Raw genomic sequence first — 21,831 nt, 5'->3', positions numbered from 1 at the left:
AATGGCAGGGCCCTGGGGAGTGTTGTTGAGCAGAGACACCTTGGGGTGCAAGCACATAGTTCCCTGGAAGTGGCAACGCAGGTTGACAGGGTGATGAAGAAGACATATGGCATGCTTGCCTTCATCGGCCAAAGCATTGAGTACGAGAGTTGGGACATCATGTACAGTTGTACATAACGTTGGTTAGGCCACATTTGGAGTACTGTGTGCAGTTTTGGTCGCCGCACTACAGGAAAGATGTATTTAAGTTAGAGAGGGTGCAGAAAAGATGCACGAGGATGTTGCCTGGTTTGGAGGGCTTGAGTTATAAAGAGAGATTGGATAGGCTAGGTCTGTTTTCCCTAGAGCGAAGGAGGTTGAAAGGGGACATGATAGAGGTATATAAAATTATGAGAGGCGTAGATAGGGTAGATAGTCACAGTCTGTTTCCCATGTAGGGGTGACTAAAACTAGAGGGCATAAATTTAAGGTGAGAGGGAGGAGGTTTAAAGGGGATCAAAGGGGTAAAATTTTCACACAAAGAATAGTGGGTATGTGGAATGAGCTGCCTGAGGTGGTGGTGGAGGCAGGAACAGTAGCAACATTTAAGAGGCATCTGGACAGGTACTTGAATGAGCAAGGCATAGAGGGATATGGAATTAATGCAGGCAGGTGGGTTTAGTATAGACAGGCATTATGGTCGCCATGCACGCGGTGGGCCGAAGGGCCTGTTTCTATGCTGTACAACTCTATGGCAATTGTGTTTTGGAACTATACATAAAACATCAGTGCAAACTATGGCCTTTTTAATTCGTTCGGGGTGTGGGCGTTGCTGGCTAGGCCAGCATTTATTGCCCATCCCTAATTGCCCTTGAGAAGATGGTGGTGAGCTGCCTTCTTGAATTGCTGCAGTCCTTTGGGTGTAGGTACACCAACAGTGCTGTTAGGAAGGAAGTTCCATGATTTTGACCCAGCGACAGTGAAGGAACGGCAATTTTAGTTCCAAATCAAGATGGTGTGGCTTGGAGGGGACCTTGCTGATGGTGGTGTTCCCATGCATCTGCTGTCCTTGTCCTTCTAGGTGGTAGAGGTCCAGGTTTGGAAGGTGCTGTCGAAGGTGCCTTGGTGAGTTGCTGCAATGCATTTTGTGGATCGTACACGCTGATGCAACTATGTGCCGGTGGTGGAGGGAGTGAATGTTGAAGGTGGGGGATGGGCGCTAATCAAGCAGGCTGCTTTGTCCTGGATGGTGTCGAGCTTCTTGAGTGTTGGAGCTGCACCCATCCAGACAAGTGGAGAGTATTCCATCACACTCCTGACTTGTGCCTTGTAGATGGTGGACAGGCAGTGGGGAGACAAGAGGTGAGTTACTCGCGGCAGAATTCCCTGCCTCTGCCCTGTTCTTGGAGCCATAGCATTTATGTGGCTGGTCCATTTCAGTTTCTGGGCAATGATGACCCCCCAGGATGTTAATAGTGGGGGATTCAGCAATCATAATGCCATTGAATGTCAAGGGGAGATGGTTAGATTCTCTCTTGTTTGAGATGATCATTGCCTCTTTTTTATCTATTCTTTCATGGGATGTGGACGTTGCTGGCAAGGCCAGCATTTATTGCCCAGCCCTAATTGCCCTTGACAACCGAGTGGCTTGCTCGGGCCATTTCAGAGGGCAGTTAAGAGTCAACCACATTGCTGTGGGTCTGGAGTCACATGTAGGCCAGACCAGGTGAGGATGGAATTTCCTTCCCTAAAGGCCCGGCACTTGTGTGGCGCAAATGTTACTTGCCACTTATCAGCCCATTTCTGGATGTTGTCCAAGTCTTGCTGCATATGGACATGGTCTGCTTCAGTATTTGAGGAGTCACGAATGGTGCTGAACATTGTGCAGTCGTCAGCGAACATCCCCATTTTTGACCTTCTGATGGAGGGACTTACTGAAGTCACTGTGATGATATCGTGGGGCGGATTTGTATTGTTCTGCGATTGCATTTAAAAGTAAAACTTTTAGCCATCTCTATTGTCTAGCTTTCATTTGTATTATCTGGCAAGAAGCTGTGCAACTCTCTGCTATTCCCATTTATACCTCCTCTAGGCTGATCTTTTGCTTATTGCCCCATTCCCATTTCCTGTCTTACAAAGAACAAAGATAATTACAGCACAGGAACAGGCCCTTCGGCCCTCCAAGCCTGCGCCGATCCAGATCCTCTCTCTAAACATGTCGCCTATTTTCTAAGGTTCTGTATCTCTTTTCTTCCTGCCCATTCATGTATCTGTCTAGATACATCTTAAAAGACTCCATCGTGCCCGCATCTACCACCTCCGCTGGCAATGCGTTCCAGGTGCCCACCACCCTCTGCGTAAAGAACTTTCCACGCATATCCCCCCTAAACTTTTCCCCTTTCACTTTGAACTCGTGTCCTCTAGTAATTGAAACCCCCACTCTGGGAAAAAGCCTCTTGCTATCCACCCTGTCTATACCTCTCATGATTTTGTACACCTCAATCAGGTCCCCCCTCAACCTCCGTCTTTCTAATGAAAATAATCCTAATCTGCTCAACCTCTCTTCATAGCTAGCGCCCTCCATACCAGGCAACATCCTGGTGAACCTCCTCTGCACCCTCTCCAAAGCATCCACATCCTTTTGATAATGTGGCGACCAGAACTGTACGCAGTATTCCAAATGTGGCCGAACCAAAGTCCTATACAACTGTAACATGACCTGCCAACTCTTGTACTCAATGCCCCGTCCGATGACGTCTTGCACCATTACCCCTTTTGTCATTTAATCTGTCCTGCCTCGCACTATACCTGAGGCCTTTCCTTTTGTTCCCTTCTCCTCTGCACTTAAATCAAGTTACCTTTTGTCAAAACTGACAAAAGTTAGAAGTGCAGTTGACCTGAAATGTTAACTGTCTCTGTCCACAGATGGTGCCTGACCTGCTGAATACATCCACCTTTTTCTGTTTTTATTTCAAATAGACAACACTAAGAACACAAGTGGGTATGGTCCATGTTTTCCAATATGTTTAAATTAACTTTTTATATGAAAAATATTTAGTAGTTAAGTGAGTGTTTTTGTAGTTTATGGCGCAAGCAGTGCCTCCCACAGGGGATCAGTTCCTGTGCGCACTATGGCAGTCACTTCAAGAAGTATGTCATTGGTTGTGAATCATTTACGGATGTCTTGTGAATGTGATAAGGTGCTACGTTCATGTTTCGTGTCCAGTTGGCCTTTTTTGGTACAGTAGTTCCCTCCAAAGAGTGGTTGTACATTAGAATTCTACTCTGTTCCAGTTAAGCATCGTGGCTTTAAGACTAAGAGGAAGAGCAGGCAGGGAGATGTTGCTGAGCACAGCAAGACTGGTGGTCTGAAGTGCATTTGTTTCAACGCGATAAGTATAACAGGTAAGGCAGATGAACTTAGAGTTCGGATTAGTACTTGTTGCTATTACAGAGACTTGGTTGAGGGAAGGACAGGATTGGCAGCTAAATGTTCCAGGATTTAGAAGCTTCAGGTGGGATAGAGGGGGATGTAAAAGGGGTGGGGGAAGTTGCATTACTGGTTAAGGAGAATATCACAGCTGTACTGCGGGAGGACACCTCGGAGGGGTCATGCAGCGAGGCAATATGGGTGGAGCTCAGGAATAGGAAGGGTGCAGTCACGATGTTGGGTGTTTACCACAGGCCTCCCAACAGCCAGCGGGAGGCAGAGGAGCAGATATGTAGACAGATTTTGGAAAGATGTAAAGGTAGCAGGGTTGTAGTGGTGGGTGATTTTAACTTCCCCTATATTGACTGGGACTCACTTAGTGCTAGGGGCTTGGATGGGGCAGAATTTGTAAGGAGCATCCAGGAGAGCTTCTTGAAACAATATGTAGATAGTCCAACTAGGGAAGGGGCCGTACTGGACCTGGTATTGGGGAATGAGCCCGGCCAAGTGGTCGAAGTCTCAGTAGGGGAGCATTTCGGGAACAGTGACCATAATTCCATAAGTTTTAAGGTACTTGTGGATAAGGATAAGAGTAGTCCTCGGGTGAAGGTGCTAAATTGGGGGAAGGCTAATTATAACAATATTAGGCAGGAACTGAAAAATTTAGATTGGGGGTGGCTGTTTGAGGGTAAATCAACATCTGACATGTGGGAGTCTTTCAAACGTCAGTTGATTAGAATCCAGGACCGGCATGTTCCTGTGAGGAAGAAGGATAAGTTTGGCCAGTTTCGGGAACCTTGGATAATGAGGGATATTGTGAGCCTAGTCAAAAAGAAAAAGGAAGCATTTGTAAGGGCTAGAAGGCTGGGAACAGACAAAATTCTTGAGGAATATAAAAAAGTAGGAAGGAACTTAAGCAAGGAGTCAGGAGGGCTAAAAGGGAATCATGAAAAGTCATTGGCAAATAGGATTAAGGAGAATCCCAAGGCTTTTTATAGGTATATAAAGAGCAAGAGGGTAACCAGGGAAAGGGTTGGCCCACTTGAGGACAGAGGAGGGAATCTATGTGTGGAGCCAGAGGAAATGGGCGAGGTACTAAATTAGTACTTTGCATCAGTATTTACCAAAGAGAAGGACTTGGTGGATGACGAGTCCAGGGAAGGGAGTGTGGATAGTCTGGGACATGTTGTTATCAAAAAGGAGGAGGTGTTGGGCATCTTGCAAAGCATTAAGGTAGCTAAGTCCCCAGGGCCTGATGGGATCTACCCCAGAATACTGAGGGAGGCATAGGAAGAAATTGCTGGGGCCTTGACTGAAATCTTTGTATTCTCATTGGCTGCAGGTGAGGTCCCAGAGGATTGGAGAATGGCCAATTTTCCTTTGTTTAAGAAGGATAGCAAGGATAATCCAGGAAATTATAGGCCGGTGAGCCTTACGTCAGTGGTAGGGAAATTATTAGGGAGGATTCTTCGGGACAGGATTTACTCCCATTTGGAAACAAATGAACTTATTAGCGAGAGGCAGCATGGTTTTGTGAAGGGGAGGTCGTTTTTCACTAACTTGATTGAGTTTTTTGAGGAAGTGACGAAGGTGATTGATGAAGGAAGGGCAGTAGATGTTGTCTATATGGACTTCAGTAAAGCCTTTAACAAGGTCCCTCATGGCAGACTGGTACAAAAGGTGAAGTCACACGGGATCAGAGGTGAGTTAGCAAGATGGATACAGAACTGGCTCAGTCATGGAAGACAGAGGGTAGCAGTGGAAAGGTGCTTTTCTGAATGGAGGGCTGTGACTAATGGTGTTCTGCAGGGATCAGTGCTGGGACCTTTGCTGTTTGTAGTATATATAAATGATTTGGAGGAAAATGTAGCTGGTCTGATTAGTAAGTTTTCGGACGACACAAAGGTTGGTGGAGTTGCAGATAGTGATGAGGATTGTCAGAGGATACAGCAGGATATAGATCGGTTGGAGATTTGGGCGGAGAAATGGCAGATGGAATTTAATCTGGACAAATGTGAGGTAATGCATTTTGGAAGATCTAATACAGGTGGGAAGTATACAGTAAATGGCAGAACCCTTAGGAGTATTGACAGGCAGAGAGATCTGGGCGTACAGGTCCACAGGTCACTGAAAGTGCCACGCTTATGGATAAGGTAGCCAAGAAGGCATACGGCATGCTTGCCTTCATCGGTCGGGGCATAGAGTATAAAAATTGGCATGTCATGCTGCAGCTGTGCAGAACCTTAGTTAGGCCACACTTAGAATATTGCGTGCAATTCTGGTCGCCACACTACCAGAAGGACGTGGAGGCTTTGGAGAGGGTACAGAAGAGGTTTACCAGGATGTTGCCTGGTCTGGAGGGCATTAGCTATGAGGAGAGGTTGGATAAACTCGGATTGTTTTCGCTGGAACGACGGAGGTGGAGGGGCGACATGATCGAGGTTTACAAAGTTATGAGTGGCATGGACAGAGTGGATAGTCAGAAGCTTTTTCCCAAGGTGGAAGAGTCAGTTACTAGGGGACATAGGTTTAAGGTGAGAGGGGCAAAGTTTAGAGGGGATGTGCGAGGCAAGTTCTTTAAGCAGAAGGGGGTGAGTGCCTGGAACTTACTGCCGGGGGAAGTGGTGGAAGCAGGTACGATAGCGACGTTTAAGAGGCATATTGACAAATGCATGAATAGGATGGGAATAGAGAGATATGGTCCCCAGAAGTGCAGAAGGTTTTAGTTTAGACAGGCATCAAGATCGGCGCAGGCTTGGAGGGCTGAATGGCCTGTCCTGTACTGTACTGTTCTTTGTTCTTTAATAGGACAGATTAGGTTCAGTTCCACCTTGGCAGCAAAGAACATTTTTTGAGACCTCAAATCATGACAGAAACTCTGCCCTATTTGTATAATGCATTGTGTGTTACCTGGTATCATTCTCCTTTCATGAGCTATAAGAGAACCATTTGCATTTAAATTAATTGTTTTAAGTTTAACACTTTAATGTTTTCTTTGGTACCGGAGATCTCCTCCATGGTGTCTTATTTATGTTTAAATTGTTTGAATTGAATATTTAAGAACCCCTGCCAAAGGACAGTGACCTGAAATCAGAATTATTGGTGGTTCTAACCTGCTTCTAGATGATGGTGTGCTTATATTATCACTTTTGATTAATTTTTATTTTGTCTTGAAGATTTTTAGAGTTTGGGGCAGTATTAAAGAATTTATAATGCCTTTGCCAATCAAACTTGAAATCTGTAATCTATTTTTTCAAACTATATTCTTTTCCACTGCAAGTTCTGTGCTGAAAAGTTTTTAATCAGTTTGCGAAATGTCAAACCTGTAATTTTCAGGAGCATGACAGAAGTATCTGATGAGATTTGATGTGATACATTTTGGCGGAAGACTAAAAAAATTAAAGATTTAAAAGGAGTACAAGTGCAGACTGTTGCTGGTTCAGATACACAAATCTTTTAAAAGTGGGAGCTCATGTTCATAAAGTGTTTTAAGATTCCAGGCTTTATAATTGGGGACATTAATACAAAAGGAAAAGGTCATTTTAAACGTATACAAATAATTGGTTACCTGTAATTAGAATATTGACTCCACTAGGGCACCCTGCTTTAAGAAGAATGCAAAGCCCTGGAGACAGTACTAAGATTTAAAAAAAAAGTAATGGGAATACTAATGGGACGAAAAGCTGACAGGTCCCCTGGACCTGATGGCCTGCATCTGAGGGTCTTAAAGGAAGTGGCTGCGAAGATAATGAATGCATTGGTTGTAATCTTTCAGAATTCTCTAGTTTCTTGAAAGGTCCCAGCGGATTGGGCAACCGCAAACGTAACACCTCTGTTCGAGAAGGAGGGAGACAAAACCAGTTAGCCCACCCCTTCACTTGCTTAAAACCTAATTCTTTTCGAACCTTTGCCAGTTTTGATGAAAGGTCATAGGTCTGAAACGTTAACTCTGCTTCTCTCTCCACAGATGCTGCCTGTCCTGCTGAGTGTATTTCCAGTACTTCCTGTTTTTATTCCAGTTAGCCTAATGTCTGCTGGGAAAATGCTAGAATCTATGATTAAAGAAGTCGTAGCAGGACATTTAGAAAATCACAATATAATTAGGCAGAGTCAACTTGGTTTTGTGAAAGGGAAATCGCGTTTGACAAATTTATTAGCGTTGTTTGAGGATGTAACAAGCAGGGTGGATAAAGGAGGTCCAGTAGATGTAGTGTGTTCGGATTTCCAAAAGGCATTCGATAAGGTGCCATATAAAAGGTTACTGCACAAGATAAGAGCTTGTGGTGTTGGGGGTGATATATTAGCATGAATTGAGGACTGGCTAACTAACAGGAAGCAGAAAGTCAGGATAAATTCATTTTCAGGATGAGGCAAACTAACTATTGAAGTGCCACAGGGATCAGTACTGGGGCCTCCACCATTTACCATCTATATTAATACTTGAATGAAGGGACGGATTGTATTGTAGCCCAATTTGTTGACAGTATGAAGATAGGTAGGAAAGGAGGTTGTGAGGAGGATATATAGAGCCTGTAAAGGGATATAGATCGGTTAAGTTAGTGGGCAAAAATTTGGCAGATGGAGTTTAATGTGAGATTGTCCACTTTGGTAGGAAGAATAGAAAAGCAGAATATTCTTTAAATGTTGCGAGACTGCAGAATGCTGTGGTACAGAGGGACCTGGGTGTCCTTGTGCATGAATCATAAAAAGTCAGCCTGCATGTACAGCTCGTAATTAGGAAGGCAAATGGAATGTTGACCTTTATTGCAAAAGGAGATAGAGTCATAGAGTTTTACAGCACAGAAACACACCCTTCAGCCCAACGCGCCTGCGCCGACCATCAAGCACCCGTCCTAACTAATCCCATTTCCCTGCACTTGGCCCTTGGCCTTGTATGTTATGGCGTTTCAAGTGCTGATCTAAATACTTCTTGAATGTCGTGAGTGTTCCTGCCTCTACCACCTCTTCTTCAGACAGTGTGTTCCAGATTCCAACCAACCTCTGGGTGAAAAAATTTCTCAGCTAAAGTATAAAAATAGGGAATCTTGCTACAACTATACAGTTGTATGCTTCACTGCTGGAACTATTTAAAGAAAGCTATGGCGAGAGGGAGTTGGGATTTTAACCTCCAAGAACGAGTGGATTGGGAACAGGTGGGCAATTAATATGTCCATTTTTAGATCACGACCTGGCTCCAACGGACACACTTCTATGTTTAGCGGAAGCACATTTGAATATCTGAGTAACTTATTCACCAAAGTCAGGACCTTAATTAGTGCAGACGGGTAGGTACTTATTGCAACAATTAGTGTCCTTGGGAGACGTTAATGAGGTCTTTTTTGAATTGAATTTGTCTTTCCTTTAAATTTAACATCTCCAGCTTGGGTTTCCCAGGGCTCAGCAAACTGAACAAGGAAATGGAGCTAAGATGAGTATTTAAATTTGTGATTGTTCCAATTGAATAAAAGCTCATGTTTTACCTTTTGGTGTCTCAATTCTCTGGAAAATGTTTGACAGAGAGTAGTTATTACAGCTTTTTCTAATCTTTTGGAGACTTTCAAACTCATGAGGTCAGGATGGAAGATGCATTGGATGTGTTTGATAGTCCTTCCTCTTCTGATATACTATCAACATCCATGGCAGCAAAGATATGCTGTGGTGGGATCAACATTGCATAGGAGAGAGGCTGAGGTCACAGAATGGGCTATTCATAACAGAGTTTTCGACAGAAGCTCAATTTCCTTGACCTTTCAGAAGAACAGTGATTCCACAGGCTGAGGTTGTCAAGGCAGGTGGTGACAGACACCTACAGCCGAGAAGGAAATTTGCTATCTGCTGGACCTGGTGGCTATGCATTAGCAATAACTGCAAGTCACCATTGCCCTCTTTTTTTTTTTTGGCCTCTGGTTCCTTCCAGGGTGCTACTGGAGACATTATCCAGGGTCTCTCAGTCTGCTGGACATAAATGTATAAGGCAGATGATGGATGGATTGTTTGCCAGTGCTCAGAGTTATGTAAGCTTCGCTGTGATGGCAATACTTGAATTTGCCTCTCTGGCTGAATTCCCACAGGTGCAGGATGCCACCAATTGCACCCACATGGCAATTCAAATACCACTGCAGCAACCAAGAGTTTTTATAAACCACAAGGGACATTCTTCCATCAGTGCGCAACCACTAGAAGTGATTCATACAGGTGCGCACCAAATTCCCTGGAAGCGGCCATAATGCATTCATAGTGTGGTAGTTCAACATTCCAGATCTTTTCATCCTAGGAAGCAGACTCAAGGGATGGTTCTTGAGAGAAGGGGGATACCACCTTCAAGCTTGCCTCATGACAGCTATGAGAAACCCCACCAATGAAGCTAAGGGAGCCACATGATCACCAGGTCTATCAGAGTAAACAATCAGAATGTTGAAGATGCCCTTCAGGTGCCTGGGCAGTTCGAGAAGCACCCTTCTGTATTTGCCAGTGAGGGATTCCCAAATAATAGTGCTGTGCTGCATCCTGCACAACATTGCACTGCAGAGAGGATTGCAGGTGGAGGCGAATGAAGGGACTCATCGCTCATCTTTGGATGAGGTGAAAAAGATGAGGTTGAAGATGGTATACTTGTCGTCAGACCAGCTGTGTACATGATGCCCTAATAATGCATTGGTTCACCTCTTGACTCTCAAAGGAAAACATAACACCCAATTTTTCAGCATGCTCCAGCAGCGCCTGCCCCTTCCCTTTGCGCCAACAATCCTTCAGCAATGCATCCATCCATTGCACATATGGCCAATGAGTTCTGTCATATATTGACATTCATTATAAAACTCCATCCTATCTACATCAGCTTTATCCCATCATGAGAACTCTGGCTTTAACTTTGGACTTGTCCCTAGTGTCTTCTTTCTATTCTCTATTTATTACCAGGACATACCCTAATTTTGCTATGGAATCACACTTATCTAACTTGTTTCCTGTGTCCATTTCATGTGTGCCTTTTGGCTGCTGCTCTGGACCTGAGCCCATCATTTCTATTTCCCCTCCCTTTTTTTTTTGTCCTTTCCCTTCTCCTCTCCCCTGTCGTTGTTCCTCCTTTTCATTTCTACTCTCTTGGCTACTCTGCAAACATCATTCCCCACCCCAACTCTTAAACATTCCTTTACCTCTGTACTTTCCTGCTTCTGCAACAGGCTTGACTCCCTCGTAAGCCTAACCTTCTCTCTGTGCCTCTCCTTAGCATCTTCATAAGGACTCAACAATGCATTCATGACTGCCTGCTTTGAGTAACAGTTTCAACTGCCCCATCTTACTCTGGTCACCTTTCCCTTCCAGTGAGCCCACTGAGGTAATCTTGCCAATCTCCTCCTGTTCCACTCACCCCTCCCAGCACTGACCCTGGGGACCAGCTTTCACTTGTGAACAAGGCCATGTCATCCATGAGCTCATTGTGAATAACTGCATCGGCGTCACTACCTTGACTGAAACATGACTGAGCGATGACACCTTTTTTTTTTCCCCTTACCGAAGCCATCCCTCCTGGCTGAACCTTCATCACTTTCCCTGGCCAGGCCACTGGTGGCAGTATGGCACTTATCACAAAATCACATCCTGGTCTGTACCTACTGCTGGCACCTTCTCTTCCTTTTGAGCAACTTGTATTGTTCCATCCCTCTCACCTTTTTAAAATCCTCATTCTCTACTCCCCACCCAAGACCCACACCAAGGTCCTCACTTTGCTTCCTCCTCTGCACCAAGCAACTTCTCATTGTTACGACCAACCGCGCCAGTCAAAGCCCCCAATCAAAATATACGATTCTGATTGTGGTGGGAGAAATGCACTGATAATTCAATCCCGTCGCTCCACAGATCGCCTAACATATCATTTAAAACATTCCAAATTAAAGAAAGACCCAGCCAAATTGTACCATCTATTGACCCCCGAATGAGGCTAACCAAACCAGTTGTCTTTAAATCAATCAATTAACTCTTTAATGAGAAGAACTAAATTCTTAAGCACTATGAAGATATAAACAACATTTAAAATAGAAAAAATTAGAGTCCTTGCAAATTTACAGTCAATGATGCTTGAAGTGCTCACAGTCGTCCGATGTGGGGGAAAAAAGGTTCTTCCAAAATAGAACAGTCTGTAGTCTAACTTCAGCTGTAGGTGATGCTTTCCTTCTCCAGCAAATTTCAACAATTAACGACTTGCAAACGCTTTCAATAGAATCAAGCTGACTTTAGAGTTTTTGAGGGATAAAAGATTGTCACGGTCCAACTTCCCTTTCTTCAATTTAAATTACCAGAGATCTCTGTTTTGGCTTGACTCTTTTAGAATTTTGAGAGAGAATAATTAAACAGACTAAATTTCTGTTCCTTCAGTTTAAATGGTAGAGCGCTGTTTTTTTTTCCAGGTGCTGTCATCACAGATGTCTGTGTGATCTGTCCTCTGTGTCTATGTTCTGTTAGAAAAAAATATATTCAACTAAAAAGCCAGTTCAAAATTGAATTGTAACAAATGTATCGCTTGCTACTCACTCCCAGTGGCTGTATCTATGGTAACGAGAATGCACCCTTTGAATTGCAATCTCCAAATGGCTGTTTCTAAGGCAACGAAAAGGCACCTTCCTATAACTCCTGAGGCTTGCTGGTTCTTAAAGCAATACTGATCCTTTGCAAACCTTAAAGGCAAACCACATATTCCCGAAAAGAAAAATACAAGACCATGACATCATCCTTTTGTGATTTTCAATCTCTATCTCAACTCCACATGCCCTCTATCTAATGAGTTCACTGCCTTTCTGTCCTTCCTTAGTCATACCCTCCATATAAACTCCCCGACCCGTACGTTCACAGCCGTCTCGGCAATCTTGCCATTTTATATAGCCTTTCTGCTCCCACCTTCATCATTTGAAGCCTTTGTTTCTGCTAAAGCCATTACTCTTATTTCAGGTACAGCCTTCATCTCTGCAGCCCTTGAACTTAAGGGAGCACACTTAAACATTTATTGTGGGCAGCTGGTTTAGCAGTTTATTGCCAGATTTGGCTGGGGGCCACAAAGTACTAAAGTACTATCAGGTCCTGCTCACTATTCCAAGATCATCTTGGAGTGCCAAAACAGCCCCCAGCTTCTCTTCAATACAAACTGTCTTAAATTCCTCTCCACCGTCACTTCCAACAAGTATGAGGAGCTAATAACAAGAGCAAAATATTGAGGATGCTGGAAACCTGAAATAAAAAAAGAAAATGCTGGAAATACTCAGCAGATTTGGTAGCATCTGTGGAGAGAGTAAGAGTTAACATTTCAGGTTTGTGACCTATCATCAGAACTGGGAAAAGTTAAAAATGCTGTCATCACACACCCCCTACCAAAAAAAACACCCTTGACGCCTCGTCCTTGCAAACTACTGCTCTATCTCCAAACCTGCTTCCCTGCCCAAAGTCCTTGAACATGCTGCCACCTCCCAAATCCGTGCCTATCTTCCATGCAACACCGTGTTTGAAGCCAACAGTTTGGTTTCTGCACTTACAATGAAACTAAAATGGCTCTTATCAAGGACACAAGTGACTGTCCTATGTGTCTGTGATCATGTAAACTGTTTCCACCCCCCCCCCCCCCCCCACCCACCCCTCACCATCCTTGACCTGTCTGCAACTGTTGCCGTGGTTGACCACATCATTCTCCAGTGCCTCACCTCCATCATTCAGCTGTATGGGACTGCCCTCAACTGGTTCTGTTCTTATCTATCCAATCATAGCCAGCGAATCACCTGCAATGGCTTGTCTTCCCAATTCCACAACATTATCTCTGGAGGCCCCGATGAATCTAATTCCTCCAAATAAATATTGGGCAGACGAAAGCCATTGGAAGGCAGGTGGACGCGAAATTTGGGCCAGCGGCTGGTTTGCCGGCCTCGACCTACCTCCAGGCCAATTTTAAGGAGGCAGGTTGGTTGGGAAGACTGCTACCCACCCACAAGCGGCAGGTAGCTTGTTAACATAATTAAAAGAGGCCTCCTAAAGTCCATGATCAGAGGTAGACTGGAATTTTCCAGTTGCCTTGTGGGCCCCTTGTGGCATATGGAGCCCAGCAGATGCTTGGCGAGGGCTTCCCAATGGCAGACTGGAGGGCCAGCATTCCAGGAGCAGGAGTAGACCATATGGCTGTTAGAGCCTGCTCTGCAATTCAGTACGATCATAGCTGATCTTAAGCTTCAACTCCACTCCACCCCTCCCACCCACTTGCCTTATCTCTTGATTGCCCGATAGACTAAGGATCTGCCTATCCCAACCTTAAATGTATTCAACGAAGGAGCAACTACAACATTCTAGGGTAGAGAATTCCAAACACTCACAACCCTTTGAGTGAAGTAATTTCTCCTCATCTCAGTCTTAAATGATCGGCCCCTTATCCTTAGACTGTGACCCCTGGTCCTGGACTCCCCTGCCATCGGGAACATCCTTCCTGCATCTAGCCTGTCCAGTCCTGTTAGTTTTGCAGGTTTCTATGAGATCCCCACTCATTCGTCTAAACTCTAGTGAATGCAAGCCTAATCAACCCAATCTCTCTTCATACGTCAATCCTGCCATCCCAGGAATCAGTCCGGTGAACCTTCGCTGCACTCTCGCCATAGCAAGAACATCCTTCCTCGGATAAGGGGACCAAAACTGCACACAATACTCCAGATGTGGTCTCACCAAGGCCTTGTATAATTGCAGCAAGATATCCTTGCTCCTGTACTCAAATCCTCTCGCTATGAAGGCCAACATACCATTTGCCTTCTTAACTGCCTGCTGCTCCTGCAATGGTGACTTTCAGCGACTGGTGCACAAGGACACGCAGGTGTCACTGCACCTCCCCCTTTCCCAATCTATCATCGTTCAGATGATAATCTGCCTTTCTGTTTTTGCCACCAAAGTGTATAACTCACATTTATCCACATTATACTGCATCTGCCATGTATTTGCCCACTCACTCAACCTGTCCAAATCACACTGGAGCTTCTCTGCATCCTCCTCACAGCTCACACTCCCACCCAGCTTTGTGTCGTCTGCAAACTTGGATATATTACGTTTAATTCCCTCATCTATATCATTAATATATATTGTGAATAGCTGGGGTCCTAGCACTGACTCCTGCGGTACTCCACTAGTCACTGCCTGCCACTCGGAAAAAGACCTGTTTATTCCTACTCTTTGTTTCCTGTCTGCCAACCAGTTCTCTATCCATGTCAGTACCTTACCCCCAATCCCATGTGCTTTACTTTTCCACGCTAATCTCTTATGTGGGACCTTATCGAAAGCCTTCTGAAAGTCCAAATACACCACATGCACTGGTTCTGCCTGACCTATTCAACTAGTTACATCCTCAAAAAATTCCAGTAGATTTGTCAAGCATGATTTCCCTTTCGTAAATCCATGTTGACTTTGTCCGATCCTGTCATTGTTTTCCAAGTACTCTGCTCTTACATCTTTTACAATGGACTCTAGCATTTTCCCCACTACTGCTGTCAGGCTAACTGATCTATAATTCCCTGTTTTCCCTCTACCTCCTTTTTTAAATAGTGGGGTTACATTAGCTACCCTCCAATCTGTTGGAACTGTTCCAGAGTCTACAGAATTTTGAAAAATGACCAGCAATTCATCTACTATTTCTAGGGTCACTTCCTTAAGTACTCTGGGATGTAGATTATCAGGCACTGGGGATTTATCGGCCTTCAATCCCATCAATTTCTCTAACATCATTTCCTTACTAATATGGTTTCATACAGTTCCTCCTTCTCACTAAACCCTATGTTCCCCAACATTTCTGGGAAGTAATTTGTGTCCTCCTTTGTGAAGACAGAACCAAAGTATATTTTTAATTGGTCTGCCATTTCTTTGTTCCCCATTACAAATTCCCTCGTTTCTGACTGTAAGGGACCCACATTTGTCTTCACTCATCTTTTTCTCTTCACATACCTATAGGAGCGTTTAGAGTCAGTTTTTACATTCTCTGCAGGCTTACTCTCATACTCTATTTTCCCCTTTGTAATCAATCCCTTTGTCCTCCTTTGCTGAATTCTAAACTGCTCCCAATCCTCAGGTTTTTTTTTAAGAGATACAGCACTGAAACAGACCCTTCGGCCCACCGAATCTGTGCCGACCAACAACCACCCATTTATACTAACCCTACAGTAATCCCATATTCCCTACCACCTACCTACACTAGGGGCAATTTTACAACGGCCAATTTACCTATCACCTGCAAGTCTTTGGCTGTGGGAGGAAACCGGAGCACCCGGCGAAAACCCACGCGGTCACAGGGAGAACTTGCAAACTCCGCACAGGCAGTACCCAGAATCAAACCCGGGTCCCTGGAGCTGTGAGGCTGCGGTGCTAACCACTGTGCCGCTTGTTCTGGCCATTTTATATTTCTCCTCCTTGGATCTAATACTATCCCTAATTTCTTTTGTAAGCCACGGTTGAGCCACCCTTCCTGTTTTATTTTTGCGCCAGACAGGAATGAACAATTGTTGTAATTCATTCATGTGCTCTTTAAATGCTAGCCATTGCCTATCCTCTGTCAACCTTTTAAGTGACATTCCCCAATCTATCATAGCCAGTTCGCGCTTCATACCTTCATAGTTTGCTTTCTGTAGATTCAGGTCCCTAGTCTCGGAATCAGCTCTCTTACTCTCCATCTTCATGAAGAAAAGTATCCTGTTATGGTCGCTCTTCCCCAAGGGACCCCGCACAAGAAAATTGTTAACTAATCCTTTCTCATTACACAATACCCAGTCTAGGATGGCCTGTTCTCTAGTTGGTTCTTCAACGTATTGGTCCAACAAACCATCACGTACGCACTCCAGGAATTCCTCCTCTACAGTATTATTGCTAATTTTGGTTTGCCCAATCTATATGTAGATTAATATCACCCATAATTACAGTTGCTCCCTTATTGCATGCATCTCTAATCTCCTGTTTAATGCTATCCCCTACATCACCACTGCTGTTTGGGGGTCTATATACAACCCCCACCAACGTTTTCTGCCCCTTGGTGTTTCTTCGCTCCACCCATACAGATTCCACATCAGGATTCTCTGAGCTAATATCCTTCCTCACTATCGTATTGATTTCCTCTTTTAATAACAGCACTATTCCACCTCCTTTCCCCTTTTGCCTGTCACGGTCCTAACTCCTGGCCGTTTTCTTGGGTTGGATTGGGCACGGAATGGCTACCTGCCCACAAGTGAGGGGTAGCTCATTAAATCAATCAAGAAGCCAATTAAGGCCATTGATTTGGAATTTTCCGGTATGTCTGCGGAGTCCAGAGCCCGGCAGATGCCTGGAGGTGGCAGACTGGGGCCGAGTGCTCTAGGATCACTTTGAGGCACCCAACCCCGCCGCAGCCACCATACCTACCTGGCCACAGCTGCGGTTCTCCCTTCACAATGGTGATCCAGCAGCTGAGGCCATTTTTCAGTTTTGTAAAATGTGCTGAGATGGCACCTCCAAGGTGGAGACCACCTTCTCCCCCCCCCCCCCACTTCCGCCCTTTCCTCCCCTTTCCCCCCTTCCCCCCCACTCTCTGTCGTCTGTCTGTCTCTGTCTCTCTCTGACTGTCTGTCTCTCTGTCTGTCTTTGTCTGTGTGTGTGTCTCTCTCTCTCTCTGTCTCTCACTCTCTCTGCCCCCTGCCCCCCCCCCCCCCTCTCTCGCTGTCTCTAGATTTACTGGCCAATTCAGTAGGTGTTTGATTACTTACTTACTATGGTTCTTGTTATGATTAATTGGACAGGTTTTCTTGAATTAACAAAGAAAGAGGTTAACTTTATTGTACCTAAACCGAACTAATAAAATAATATACAATGCGCCAACTTTCACTTATAGACACACACGCTAGAGGTTTACATATACACAAACAGGTTAAAGGGTGAGAAAAGTTGATTGGTTGAGTTAGAGTGGATCGAAAAAGGGATATACAGTCTGTAGTATTTGGTGATTTGGCTGGCTTCTAGCTGAATTCGGTAGTCCTGAGGCTTTTAGGTTGAAGAGATAGATGACTGGTTCGATGGTTCTGTTGGAGACAGCAGTGCGGATGATTTCCTCCAGTGGGGTTTATGATTGTAGCCGGAGTATGCAAAGGTGGTCAGTCAACAGGCAGGATTTGAAAGCTTTTAAGCTGGAAGAGAGAGAGACCCCCACTTAAGGTCTGCACTTGTCAGAGTCCAATTGTTTCTCCTCTGTTGCAGAGAAAACACCAGCTTAAAACCACAGATGGGAAGGGGCTTGTCACATAACAGTCACTCAGTGATTCACACATAGCAGTTAGCAGTATTTCTACACTTGCTGAAAAGAGCAGATAGTTCCTTTAAACTTCTTGGGTCTTGGTTCTTGATGGGAAATGCTGCCATTTCCTCTTCCTCCTCACAGTCCTTTGCAATGTAGGATATAGTGTTGCAAACTAGGTGATCATCTTAAGCTGCCAGCAGTCATCCTTTTTTAAATGTTCTTTATAAATTTCTTCAAAAAAATATAAATTCACATCTCCAGTCAGTGGACCAAAGAAAATTGTCATTCAACAAAACACATTGGCGTAACACTAACCAGACAAATATTGGCAGTACGCTAAAGGAGGCAATAATGGTCAGGTGGCTATAAACTGGGTAAGAGAGCTAAGTTTTAAGGAATTTCTTAATGGGGGAAGAGGTGGAGAGGCTCGGGGAGAGAATTCCAAAGTTTAGGGGATAGACGGCTGCCAATGGTACAGCAAACAAAGTAGGGTATGCACAAGAGGCCAGAATTGGAGGAGCACAGTTCTTGAAGGGTTGTAGGCATGTAGAAACCTAAAGAGGGGGAGCAATGGGACCATGAAGGGATTTGAAATCCAGGATGAGAATTTTAAAATTGGTGTTTGGACTAGGAACCAGTATAGATGAGCAAACACCATTGATTTGTGAAGAGGACTTGGTGCGAATTAAGGTACAGGCGACGGTGTACTGAGTGCAGTTAAGTTTTTCCTCATGTCGCCATTGCTTGTTTTGCCAATTACCTTAAATCTGTATCCTCTCATTCTTGATCGTTCACCAATGGGAACAGTTTCTCCCTATCTACTCTGTTCGGACCCCTCATGATTTTGAATGCCTCTATCAAATCTCCTCTCAGCCTTCAATTCAAGGAAAACAGTCCCAACTTCTCCAATGTATCTTCACAAATTAAGTTCCTCAGCCCTGGAACCATTCTCATGAATCTTTTCTGCACTCTCTCCAATGCCTTCACATCTTTCCTTAAATGCGTCACCCAGAACTGATGCAGTACACCAGCTGAGACCAAACTAATGTCTTACATAAGTTCAATATAACCTCCTTGCTCTTGTACTCTATGCCCCTATTAATAAAACCTAGGATACTGTATGTTTTATTGATCGCTCTCTCAACCTGACCTGCCACCTTTTCATGACTTATGCACATATACACCCAGGTCACTCTGTTCATGCACCCCCTTTAGAATTGTACCCTTTATTTTATATTGTTTCTCCATGTTCTTCCTACCAAAATGAATCACTTCACATTTCTCCTCATTGAACTTCATCTGCCACTTGACCGCCCATTCAACCAGCTTGTCTGTGTCCTTTTTGAAGTTCTGTACTCTCCTCACAGTTCACAGTGCTTCCAAGTTTTATTTTATGTGTAAATTTTGAAATTATGCACGATACACCAAGGTGTGAGTCATTCATTTATATCAGGAAGAGCAAGGGTCTCACCACTGATCCCTGTGGAACTCCGCTACAAACCTTCCAGCCTGAAAAATATCCATTAACCACTATTCTTTGTTTCCTGTCACTCGGCCAATTTCATATCGAAGTTGCTCGTGTCGATTTATTCCATGAGCTATAATTTTGCTCATCAATCTGTTGTGTGGCACTGTATCAAATGCCTTTTGAAAGTCCATGTACACCACATCAACAGCATTGCCCTTATCAACCCTCTGTTACCCCTTAAAAAGACACCTGAAAGTTAGTTAAACATGATTTTCCCTTAAAAAAAAATCTATGCTGGCTTTCCTTAATTAACCCGTATTTGTCCATGTGACTATTAATTTTGTCTGTAATTATTGTTTCTGGAAGTTTCCCCACCACCAAAGTTCAGCTGACTGGCCTGTAGTTGCTGCGCTTATCTTTACATCTTTGTTTGACCAAGGGTGTAACATTTGAATTCTCCAGTCTTCTGGCACCACCCATGGGTCTCAGCAAGACTGGAAAATTATGGCCAGTGTCTCCGCAATTTCCACTCTTTCATAGAAACATAGAAAATAGGAGCAGGAGCAGGCCATTTGGCCCTTCAAGCCTGCTCTGCCATTCATTATGATCATGGCTGATCATCCAACTGAGTAGCCTGTTCCCGCTTTTGCCCCATACCCTTTGATCCCTTTCGACTCAAGAGCTATAACTAACTCCTTTTTGAAAACATTCAATGTTTTGGCCTCAATTGCTTTCTGTGGTAGCGAATTCCACAGGCTCCCCACTCTCTCGGTGAAGAAATTTCTCCTCATCTCAGTCCTGAAAGTTTTACCCCTTATCCTTAGACTATGCCCCCTGGTTCTGGACTCCCCCACCATCGGGAACATCCTTCCTGCATCTACCCTGTCAAGTCCTGTTAGAATTTTATAGGTTTCAATGAGATCCCCCCTCACTCTTCTGAACTCCAGCGAATATAATCCTAACCGACTCAATCTCTCCTCATATGTCAGCCCCGCCATCCCAGGAATCAGTCTGGTAAACCTTTGCTGCACTCCCTCTCTAGCAAGAACATCCTTCCACTCTTACTTTCCTCACTATCCTTGGATGCATCGCATCTAGTCCTGGTGCTTTATCGACTGTAAATATGGACAGCCTGTCTAATACCTCCTGTTTTTATCAATTTTGAATCCTTCTAGTCTCTGAATTACCTCCTTTCACTGTGGCCTGGGTAGCATCTTCTTCCTTCGTAAAAGCAGATGCAAAGTATTCATTTAATACCTCAGCTATTCCCCCTTCCTCCATGTATATATCCCCCTTTTGGCCCCTAATCAGCTCTGCTCCATCTTTTACCACCCTTTTACTATTTATATGCCATCCACAAACATTCACTCTCTCCACCACCGATGGCACAGTGACAGCAGTGTGTATCATCTGCAAGATGCACTGCAGCAACGCACCAAGGCACCTTAGACAGCATCTTCCTAACCCGTGACCTCTACTAACTAGAAGGACAAGAGCAGCAAATGCATGGGAACACCACCACCTGCATGTTCCCCTCCAAGTCACCCACCATCCTGACTTGGAACTATATTGCCGTTCCTTCACTGTTGCTGGGTCAAAGTCCTGGAACTCCCTTCCTAACAGCACTGTGGGTGTACCTACCCCACATGGACTGCAGTGGTTCAAGATGGCAGCTCACCACCACAATCTCGAGGGCAATTAGGGATGGGCAATAAATGCTGTCCTAGCCAGTGACGCCCACATCCCATGAACAAATATTTTAAAAAAAAGACTTTGGGATTCCCTTTTATGTTAGCTGTCACGCTCTTTCATACTCTCTCTGTTTCTCTTATTCGCTTTTTCACTTCCCCTCTGAACCTTCTATATTCAGCCTGGTTCTCCATTGTTTTACCTGACATCTGTCATAAGCACACTTTTTTCTTCATCTTCATCTCCATCTCTTTTGTTATTCAGGGAGCTCTGGATTTGTTTGCCCTACCTTTCCCTTCGAGGGAATATACCTTGACTGTGACTGAACTATCTCCTCTTTGAAGGTAGTCCATTGTTCAGCTGCTGTTTTTCCTGCCAACCTTTGATTCCAGTTTAATCATCCCTGATCCATTCTTACCCCATTTAACTTGTCCTTTCCCTCAGTTGATTATTCTTAATCTGGATTGTTCTTTGTCCTTTCTCATATCCATCTAAACCTTATGATACAATGGTCAATTTCCCCTAAATGCTCTCCTGTTGATATTGGATCCACTTTGCCCACCTCATTCCCAAGAACCAGGTTTGGCAGTGCCTTCCCTCTCATTGGACTGAAAACATACTGCTGTAGAAAATTTTCCTGAACACATTCTAAGAACTCGTGCCCCTGTCTACCCTTTACACTACTACTATCTCAGTCTATATTAGGATAATTAAAGTCCCCTGCTATAGCTACTCCATAATTCTTGCACCTCTCTCTGTAATTTCCTTACAAATTTGTTCCTCTACATCCTTTCCATTAGTTGGTGGCCTACAGACTACACCGAGCAATGTAATTGCACCTTTTTTGTACCTTAGCTTTAGCCAAATAGATTCTGTATTTGACCCCACTGGGATATCTTTTCTCTCGAGCACTGTAATGCTCTCCTTAATCAATACTTCCACTCCTCCCCCTTTTTCTTCCTTCCTTATCTATCCTGAACACCTTGTATCCAGGAATATTTA

At 44.3% G+C, this 21,831-nt stretch overlaps 1 protein-coding gene across 5 annotated transcripts in view; it reads left to right on the top strand.

Moving 5' to 3' along the window:
* The window catches only part of pja2 (praja ring finger ubiquitin ligase 2), a 211,457-nt gene that overhangs the window by 97,880 nt on the left and 91,746 nt on the right, over positions 1-21,831 (top strand). The window lies entirely within an intron of this gene.

Source organism: Heterodontus francisci, chromosome 4, assembly GCF_036365525.1.
Source record: "Heterodontus francisci isolate sHetFra1 chromosome 4, sHetFra1.hap1, whole genome shotgun sequence".
Classification (NCBI taxonomy): Eukaryota; Metazoa; Chordata; class Chondrichthyes; order Heterodontiformes; family Heterodontidae; genus Heterodontus; species Heterodontus francisci.
The sequence above is the reverse complement of the archived record's forward strand: the minus strand, read 5'-3'. Positions and strand labels throughout refer to the sequence as shown.